This window comes from Lycium ferocissimum, chromosome 7 (assembly GCF_029784015.1).
Source record: "Lycium ferocissimum isolate CSIRO_LF1 chromosome 7, AGI_CSIRO_Lferr_CH_V1, whole genome shotgun sequence".
Lineage (NCBI taxonomy): Eukaryota > Viridiplantae > Streptophyta > Magnoliopsida > Solanales > Solanaceae > Lycium > Lycium ferocissimum.
Genome location: NC_081348.1, coordinates 19,447,993 through 19,457,889, shown reverse-complemented (window position 1 = coordinate 19,457,889; position 9,897 = coordinate 19,447,993). Strand labels below are relative to the sequence as shown.

The following is a 9,897-nucleotide window of genomic DNA, read 5'->3' as shown; positions in this document are numbered from 1 at the left end:
ATAAGAGTATCTCATTTCTATCTTTTCAATTATGTTGTTTCTGAGTTATGAGCTGAAGCAGTTGCACCTGGCAAGCTGATCACCCCATCAGCTTCCGCGTCATCACTACCAGTCTACCATTTGCTACCTCCTACAGTAACTAACTCTATCTACCAAAATTTAAGACCTTTTTTTGTAGTTTCTGGGAATTGAACCCTGATCTCGTGATTTTCAGTCTATTTCATTGATCACTAGGTCATACCTTTGGTGCCCTCAATTTTAAAAGCACTAGCCTTGTTCTTTCTTTCTATATTTCTTTTGTTTTTTTAATTCCTGGCAAGCACTTGTTGAAGTGAACAGATTTTGAATAAGCTGGTGCCTGATCCAGCCAAATGGATATCAGATGGATGTTAGTCAATTGACTGAATGGTTAGAGAAAAATAAATTACTTGTAGTAAACATCCTATACTTGATGTAGCGATCCAACCATATAAATGAAAATTCGTGTCGGAAACAGTATTATTAGAAGCTATCGCTGAAGCAAGGGGCCATTGCTTCATGGGCAAAACCATGCGCTTTAAACTAGTACGTGCTTCAAATAATACGTGTAAGGTGATTCCAACAAGAAATGGTCGATTATTTAAGTCTCAACTTTAGAGGAGTTGGATTGATATGGACAATATTGTACAATTGGATCTTGAATTTATTTTAATTGAAATTTGATAATTGTAGTGTTAAATTCTTACGTGTATGGTATTTTAAATTTTTCATGAACAGTGCGGTTCACTTGGAAGGAACGTGTGTTTCAATATTCGGTTTTTGTATCAATCCCCGTGGATCTTGTCACTTTATTCAGCCATCCAGGCAGTTGTTTCATGCTAGTGTTGTAGAACAACATTTTAACGGGGGTCATTTGCGCGAATGTTCCCATCGTGGGGTGGTGTTTAAATTTTGGTCCTCAAATATGGTTGTCTTCAATTTTTACCCTTCGATACTTTAAGTAACAAAAAAGTGGTCGAAAATACGGCTGATATTTGAAAAAAACTGGTATGCATGTGTTTATATTTCCGTATCATAATATAACACAAGTTATGCCTTATAAGGGGTAACAATTTTTGTCGCTTAATTCCTATAGAACTTATGCCGATAGAGGCATAAGTTCAATTCAGAACCCACAAGTTATGCCTTACAAAGCGTAACTTAATTTCTACCGAAGTTATGCCGGATAAGGCAAAAGTTCTCTAAACTTATGCCGAGCGTGTTAGATACTACACAATTTATGATGGATAACTTAATTCCTATGGAACTTATGCTGGACAAGGCAAAAGTTCTCTAAGCTTATGACTTGCGAAATTAGGTCATAGATAAGGGTACTTTAGCTAAATTTTCATTAAATGAGAAGCAGGGCCAAAAATTAAAGGCCATCATATTTGAGGGCAAAAATTAAAGACCACCCCGAAATTCGGGTAATTCGTGAAAAAAAACTGATATTGAAACTCTTTGTTTCCATTTTTTTGTTTGGATTGACCTTCAAAAGCGTTGGTCTTTAATTTTTTGTCCTTCGCCTAAAAGAGTGGCCAAAAATAGCCCGAGCTTCTGCGTTCGAACCCGGCTTAGTAAAAAAAAATAAAAAAATTCAAGGCTAGGTTTCGCAAAAGTTCTGCCTTATAAGGCAGAATTTAGTTATGCCTTAACGCAAAATATGTCTTATACGGCAGAACTTAGTTATGCCTTATGACATAGCTTCTTTGCCTTATAAGACATAACTTGGAACTACAGAAGTTATGCCTTTGAGGCATAACTAAGTTCTGCCTTATAAGGCATAACTCTTGCCTTACGATTTTTTTTTTAATTGAGTTGGATTTCAAACCCAGAACCTCGTAGGGATTTAGTAGCTCAGTTGGTTGGCTACCTGAACTTTTACCTTGTTGGTGAGTGTTCAAATCCCCACGTTGTAATCCCCTCCCTCATTTCCCCTACCCCTATGTAATAAAAAATAAATAAATAAACTCTAAATCTCGAGGTATTTTTGATCACTTTTTTAGGCGAAATACAAAAATTAAAAACCAGCAATTTGAGGGACAAAACTTAAAGATCATACCCCAAAATAGGGAGTTGGCAATGGGTTCAACTTTTAATAAGTCGTTAGTCCATATTAAGGTTCAAAATCTCCTTACAGCTTCATGAGCATCTACATTTGGATTTTTTTATTACCAAGACTCCCTGGAAAATTGACATCGTGTAAATTTCCAGAAGAAAATTGACATCGTGTAAATTAAACTCCACTCATTTAATCTGACCCATTTTGTAACTTAAACCCACTTCAAATTGCATATTTCTATTCTATATATAATAAGTGTCATGGAGGGACGAACACAGCAGTCCCTCCTTGTACTCACTGATTCACGAATTGTACCCGCACTAAATTCTTGTATCATGAGCTATATAATTTGTACAATTTATCCAATTATTTTTATATCCCATTTAGACGTGTGTCATAGTACTTAATATTTATTCCCTTCTCATGTATAGATGTATATACTATATACTTTAAATTTAATTCTCCGACACATTTATTTCCTCCATGTACTTTTATTTGATCACTTTTGACTTTTCGTGTTCTACCTGAATATTTATTCTCTTCTCATGTATAGACATATGCAGTTCAATTTTAATTCTCCTACACAAATTTATTTCCTCTATGCACTTTAATTTGTTCACTTTTGACTTTTCACATTCTTTGAGAATTAATAAATCCCACGTGAATATATGTCATAGTACTGAAAAATAATAAGTGTCATGGAGGGGCGAACACATCCGTCCCTCCTTGTACCCGCTGCTTTACGAATTGTACCCGCATTAAATTCCTGTACCATGAGCTATATAATTTGTATACTTTATCCAACTATTTTTATATCCCATGTAGACATGTGTCATAGTACTCAATATTTATTCCCTCCTCATGTATAGACGTATGCACTTTAAATTTAATTCTCCGACACATTTATTTCCTCCGTGCACTTTTACTTGTTCACTTTTGACTTTTCGTGTTCTAACTGAATATTTATTTTCTTCTCATGTATAGACATATGCGACTCAATTTTAATTCTCCTACACAAATTTATTTCCTCCATGCACTTTAATTTGTTCACTTTTGACTTTTCACATTCTTTGAGAATTAATAAATCCCACGTGGATATATGCCATAGTACTGAATATTTATTCTCTTCTCATGTATACACGTGTGCACTTCTATTTTAATTCTCCGACACATATTTATTTCCTCCGTGCACTTTTACTTGTTCATTTTGACTTTTCACGTTATTTAAGAATTAATAAATAAAGTACTCCTTCCGTCCCATATTACTTGGCCACATTACTATACTTGACTTTTCACGTTCTTTAAGAATTAATAAAAATGAAGTACTCCCTTCGTCCATATTACTTGGCCACATTATTAAAAATATATATCTATTTTTCTATTCTATATTTATCTTCTTTTCTATTTCTATTATCCCCGTTTTCCTTCTTTGTCAATACTTTAAACGTGAAGAGAGGACGAACAATAGCTATGCACATTTGCACCAAAAGTTATTTTAATGCTCCTACACATAACTTGTTTACTTTTGACTTTTCACGTTCTTTGAAAATTAAAAAAATCAAGTATGTATTTTATCATAATATCCATATTTATTGGTATATAGTCTCAATAGCCTCAGAAAATGATTTGAAAATGAATAATTAATGTGAAGAGTAAAATAAGAAGAAGAATTTTTTTTCCTTGATATGTTAACATCGATAAGTAAAAGTAAAGGGAGGAAGTGACATTTATCCCCGTTTTCCTTCATTGTCAATACTTTACTCATTTACTCTCCTTTGTAATCTCTCGATTATTGTTTCTTTACATTTATAAAATGTATTACTTTATATTTTCATTTTAATTAAAATTTGGTGATTAATGATATAACATATATCTTTCTAATTTTGATTTCTTTGTAACAATTAATATAAAAAATTATAATATATTTTTTAATTAATTTAATAAAAATATTTTAATCCAATATATACAACAAAATGGTTTTTATATTTGGATCCGAATAGTTACTTAATTGAAATGGATATCAACTCGTCGTATACATATAAAATATTAAAGAATTTAAAAGAAAAAATTTAGAGTCAAAATATTAATTTTCCCTCATATTCTTACTAATTTTCTTTTACATCAATGAACAACTTTCATTATCATGATAATGATTAAAAAATTCGACTCTTTCCATCTCAAAGACTTTTAATTACAACTAAAGTGATGGTACATAAAATACATTTTGTATATATAATAACAATTAGAATGTTTTTAAAAGTTATTTTCAAAATACAAACCTTAAAGACTGATTAATTAAAGTGAATAGACATGTTCGGCCCGTGCATCGCACGGGCATGTATTGCTAGTATATATATATATATACCAATCAAAATAATTTTAAAATTAAATAATATATGTGGCCAAAAAAATAAATACTCTCTCCGTTTCAATTTGTTTATCTTACTTTTCTTTTTAGTCTACAAAATAATTTTCCTTTTTTTTTTTTTTTTTTTTTTGCAACTCTTTAATTTCAACTTTCCATATAATATGTTCAAGACCACAAAATTAAAAACATTTTTGTACATTTTACATATCTTTAATTTAAGACCACAAGATTCGAAAGTCTTGTTTATTTTCTTAAATTTCGTATCAAGTCAAAACCAGACAAACAAATAGAAACGGGCAATTTGCAGGATTGTCCTTCACTGGGGTGGGCTTTAATTTTTGTACTTTGTCTTTGCAAATTCTGCCTTTAAGGCAAAACTTGGGCCTTAAGGCAAAATTTGCATGGATAGAATTTGCAAAACTATTCATGCAAATTTTGTCTTAAGGCAGAGGGTAAAAATTAAATACCACCAATTTGAGGGGGCAAAACTTAAAGACAACTAATTTGAAGGACCAAAATTAAAGACCACCCCAAATGAAGGACAATCCGCGCAAAAAAAAAAAAAAAAGGTAATTGAAACGGATGGAGTAATTTTTTTTGTGGGCCATAAATTTATATTTTCGCATCAAATATTCCATAAATTATGCTCCGCATGACTTTCGTCCTTAAAAAACTTATGCCCCACTAGACCTAAGTTTTATAACCGAAAGCCAAAAATTAAAGACCGCCCATTGGAATTTTTTTCAAGTAAAAAGATGAAGACAATATTTAAAGACTAACCACATGCGGGAACCCTCCGTGCTAAAACTTGAAAATAGGATTCTATAAAGGCCCAATGATGCCCAATTAAAGAGTGTTTTTTAGGCCCAATAGATACGGTTATCTCACAATGCCCATGAATCCGTGTCTTTCTACCTCGTACTTGTAGCTTCACACTGTGCAAAAATTTCACAATACCACCCTTCCATTCTCACCAATCAAAGCAACATTCGTCCTATTTTTTTTTTTAAAAATCATTTTCTAAGCCTTAAAGCATTCTTCTTTCAAAGTTCCATTATATCGCCGACATATCGGATTCTCTTGTCTTGTCTATACTTTGGGTCCGATACAAGAAATTATAAAGAGTTTCGTATATGCGTGTGTAAGGATCAATACACTAGCTTTCCTTCTTCTAAGGCTACACAAAGGTAATTTTCCTCGTATTCTTTCTTGCGCTATATCTCATATTGCTATTCATAAATGTGTAAAAGAAGAGGCCTTTCATGTATTCAAGCCGTTTTTTTGTGCATTTATGGATACTCTTTTTGAATTTTATTGAAGACAGCAGATTTTATAATTCTTTCTTTGCATTTATATCTCACATTGCGAGTCATACATGTTTCTATGTGTTTTAATGAAGAGGTTTGTAAATTCATGTATTTAACTGAAATTTGTTGGCATTCTTGGACACCCATTTGTATTTTAATGAGGAATCTCCAGATTTGAGATGCTTTCTTGCATTCATGTGTTTAGCTAAAAAAGATTGGAATTTTTGGTGCCCATTTGAATTTTATTTGAAATTCTTTATTGCATTTATATCTCATATTGCTATTTTTATGTCCTTAAATGTGCATATGAAGAGGCATTCCAGCTAAATTCATGTATTCCAGCTGAATGTTTGATTGGTACATCAGGATACCCATCTGAATTTTATTGAAGAATTTGCTCATTTGAAATTCTTTTTTGCATTTGTATCTCATATTGCTATTTGTACATTCTTATAGGGTGCATATAAAGAGGCATTCCATGTCAATTCATGTAATTTAGCTGAATATTTGATTGACATTTCTGGATAGTGGATACCCATTTCAATTTTATTAAACAACTGCAGATTTGAATGGCTAGACCTCATTTTTTGTCACAAGCCTCGTGCACTCACCAAAACATTAACTTCCCAATCCGTAACCTTAGCATTGCCGGAACTAGTAGTGGGGTTGAAGGTGAAGTTGCCGTGTAAAACCAAGATCAATCAAGTTCGGGGAATCATCAAAGCGAGCAACCGAGCTTTCCGAGATAGCTAAAGATGTTTGCAAAGTCATCCCACGACCGTATGGGAACAATCATTGTCATCCGATTTTCCCAACGTTAAGTTATCGATCCAAGATTCTATACCGAGGTTTTGAAGGCGAAAAGAATGTTATGCTCTCACTTCGGTTTTATTATTGGCTTAGTTCTCAAAATGACTTTTCGAGGGATCAGTTCTCTGATGAAGTAATATTTAGTGGGATTGTACAAGCCAAAGCCGCCAGTGTAGCTAAATCTTTTCAATAAAATATGAATTTTGTGCCTCAACCTAGTTGATTGGAGGCCTACATTGAGCGTCTTTGTGAAAATGGATTGATTGAGATGCCGTTGATGTGTTTATGAATTGAGAGGTGTTGGCCACTCGTCCATCGTTGAAAATTTGGAATTCAAAATTTTCAAATTCTATCCGAAATGGAAGAACCGACATGGTACGGAAATTGTATGAGGATACGATGTAACCGGTGTTAAAGGTATGTAGATACGATTGGGCACTTGATTCAAGCATTTTGTATGGAGAACAATGTTCCAAAAGGTCATTAACTTCTTCGACAGGTCTTGGAAGCTAGGCATAAATTGATTTACGAATCATGCAAGAATAGAAATTACTTTAGACTGTCATCTCTTCTCCATTCAATGATTGCAACTAATCGGTTTATCGATATATTCATTTATCAAAGATGTTATTCAGGGACTATGCGAAACGAGAAAAAGGCGTGAAGCTTTTCGGATATTTAATGATTTAAAGAATAGAGGTTATGCTCTGATATGGTTATGTATACAACAATGTTTAATGGTCTTTGTAAAATGAAATTACCTCGGAGATGCTCGAAAATTGTGGTTTGAAATGATTCAAAAGGGATTCAATCCCAACGAGTACACATATAACACACTCATCCATGGGTATCTAACAACTAACCATCTAAGAGAAGCCGAAAGTCTTTAAAAGCAAATGTGTGATAAAGGATATGGAAAGACCACGGTGACATATAACACATTTATGGGCTCATGTCTTTAAGGAAGAGTGAAGAAGCTCACAACTTGTTCAATGAAATGGTGAGAAAGGTGTTGCGCATGATGTAGTCACATACAATTCTCTTATTCGGGGTTTTTACAAGGATGGGAAGATAGTCAAGGTCTTCGCTTTTATGTGAACAATTAAAGCAGGGGGTTGTAACCATCACCTGCTTCTTATACAAAGGTTAATTGAGAAACTTTGTCGGGTCGGCCAGGTTTTGGAAGCAAAATCATTGTGGAAAGATATGCAGGATAGAGGTGTCAAACCGGCAAAGATCGACTCATGATTCTATAATACTTGGATTGATCATGTGGACATGTAAAAGAGGGGTCAATTGGTTGAGCAAAGATGATGAAGAGAAGGCTCAAACAAAGGAGACAAACTTTTGAGAAAAACGATTTATCATCTTTCTCAAGCAGATAAGTTGGATAACTCTTTATCCATTTTAGATTACATGCTTAGGTTAGGTCATGTTGCCAGAGGAAGTATTTTCCGTTCTCTAGTAAATAAACTTTGCAAAGATAGTTCCCACCATATCAGAGATACAAATGGGAAATAAGTCCAGCAATTCAAGATGGTTGATGTCTTACAAAGATAGCTACACCTTTATCTTGTCTAAGGCCAAATGGGAAGAGAAGAATTTTTTTTGCTTCATACGGCTTGATCATGCAACTTCCTCATTTTATGTTATACTTTATGTTGTATTTTGTTTGTCTTATTGATATGTGATGGTAGGTCGAAGCTTCTTGGTCAATTCTTTTCTTTTTTTTTTTGAGAAATTCCCCCGGGTTAGGGGCCGGCCTAGCTCCGGTAACACTATATTCCGAACACGGAGTTAGGGTCCCCCCCCCCCCCAACCTTACTCCCACTTAAACACCAACAAGTTTCAGTTATTGACAGGGCTCAAATTCGTGTCATGCACTACTACACATCCCACACTGTACTCCTTTTACAACTTACATTAATTTGATGATCGACGCACTGACACTATTCCTTAGAGAATCTGCCTTTACGGCTAGGAGAGACACCAATCACTTCCTTCAAATTAGCTATTGTAATATGAACTATTTTGATGTGTGTTTCCAATGTGGTCAGAACTTGAATTCTACTTTCTTGCAATATTCAACTTTCATGATTAATGGTACTTCATTGGAGGAAATATCTATTTTGGAGCAAAATGTATGACTGATTTTGTGTGTACTTCGCTTTGTTTGGTTTGTATCCTAATTTAGAATTTTCTTTCCTTAAAAGAAAGAGACAAAAAGTCAATGGGACAAAATTCAGCGTGCTTTCTACATCTTTCAGATTTGCCATTTTACGCCAAAAGCCAAAGGGAAATACATCTATTTTTTAACCTAAAGATGTAACCATATTTGCTTTAAAAAATGCTCCGGTTCCTTTCTTACCACACAAACCAAGATATGCGGGAACGAGGATTGTGTCCCGCATCTTCTTTGTCCCTTGGTTTAGGACTTTGTATTGCCGCATTGCATTAATTCTAGTCTTTGTTCTTGGAATTACCCATTTAACATTGAATATAATCGTGAATAGCCGCTATAGATGTGCTATTACGGGACGGGTACGAAGAGATGATTTACAATCTCTCGTATTCGGACAAATGACATGTAGTCATCCCTCTTCTCTCGTAAATTATCTTGGGCAAGGGGCGGCTTCGCGGTCCGGTGCTTTGTTTCTCCATATTTGTCTCCGTGACTAGGTTCCTATTTTAGCCATGAAGAGATCAAACTTTTGCGATGAAGAGTTAACGGTGAAAGATCCGGTTGTTTGCGGCTCATACTAGTAAGTCCGTTGTCTTCAGATCGGTGTTGTTTCCACAATTGAAACGGAATTGTATCGCTCCTCCATTTTCCAATCATTGCACCTTTTTTAAATTTGATGTCCCACTATTGACTGTTTTAATTGAGAGGCACTTTCAATTGCATCATTATTTCTTCTCTTGTCGGGTATGTAGGAAACTGCCTTTACTAGTCTTTTAACAAAGGATAAGAAAAATTTCATTAGACCACACTTGCACATGCGTCCTAATTGAATTTGAGAGTGTAAGGTGGAAAGTGAAGTTGTGCGCAATTAGTATGGGTTCACTTCTTGGCTATGGTTTTTCCTTTAAATGTATCATAGTTGATTGCGCATCTTGTGTTGGTCTTTAAGATGCCCTTGGCTCTAACATATTCAGGTGCCTAGGATCCTGGAAGAAAGATTCTAGTGAGACATATTGATGAAGTCTGAAGAATAACGAAGTCCCCTCGTTCACCTCCTAATGTGCTTCCTCAGGTAGAAGTCAGCTTTTGTTCTACATGATTCCAAAAGGTATAATAAATTACATCTTCGATAATGCGACTACTTTTCCAT

General features: G+C 34.3%; 1 pseudogene; it reads left to right on the top strand.

The window, feature by feature from the left end:
* The first annotated feature begins 6,324 nt into the window (after positions 1 to 6,324).
* On the top strand, positions 6,325 to 8,186 carry LOC132063651 (pentatricopeptide repeat-containing protein At5g18950-like; annotated as a pseudogene).
* The last annotated feature ends 1,711 nt before the right edge of the window (positions 8,187 to 9,897 follow it).